A 695-nucleotide genomic window follows, 5' to 3' on the forward strand; every position below is an offset into this window, starting at 1 on the left:
GGGCGCGGGAGGCTGGGCTGAGATCGGCCCTTTGGGGCAGAGGCGGGGGCCAGGCCTAAGGAAGACAGACAGCCGGACAAAGCCCGCCTGGGAAGGAAGAGGACGAGGTGTGCTAGACAGAAACGGCCCAAGCCAGACCCCCGCTGGGTCCCCTGCGCTCTGCTGGCTGTAAAGAACTCTCAGTTGCCCGTCCGCTGGCACACACACGTCTGTCTCTCCGACTGGGCCGGGCACGAGCTAGAACCTGGTTTCAGTTTTCCAGCTTCCACCGCTGCCCAAAGCCTTTCCCATTAGGACCCACCTGGTGCCCTTCCCAGCCTAAGCCTGCCTCCTCGGAGTTGGTGGGGTGCCCCGTGGGCCCGAGCGCTCGGGGTTCCTCCCGGGCTGGGGCACTGTGCACCCGGGGCGCTGGAGCTCCGGGCTCTGCGGGAGACACCCAGACCCCGGTACGCTTCATCTAAGGAGATGTTAAGGGACACTGAGCTATGAGGGAGTTCAGAGTGGCTGACAGCACTGTCAGTTGGGGTTACATCAGACAGCAAAACCGCGGCGTCTCCGCCCGGGGCCTCCTGGGCTTCCTAGAGGGCGGGAGGAGGGGCCTTCCCTCCGCTCCGGGAGCCCCCAGACAGGACGGCCACCAGAGGCAAGTCACTTCCTAATTGTCTCGATTTGTAAGAGGGTTTTGTGATGCTAAG

The sequence above is a fragment of the Myotis brandtii genome, unplaced genomic scaffold (assembly GCF_000412655.1).
Source record: "Myotis brandtii unplaced genomic scaffold, ASM41265v1 scaffold18, whole genome shotgun sequence".
Lineage (NCBI taxonomy): Eukaryota > Metazoa > Chordata > Mammalia > Chiroptera > Vespertilionidae > Myotis > Myotis brandtii.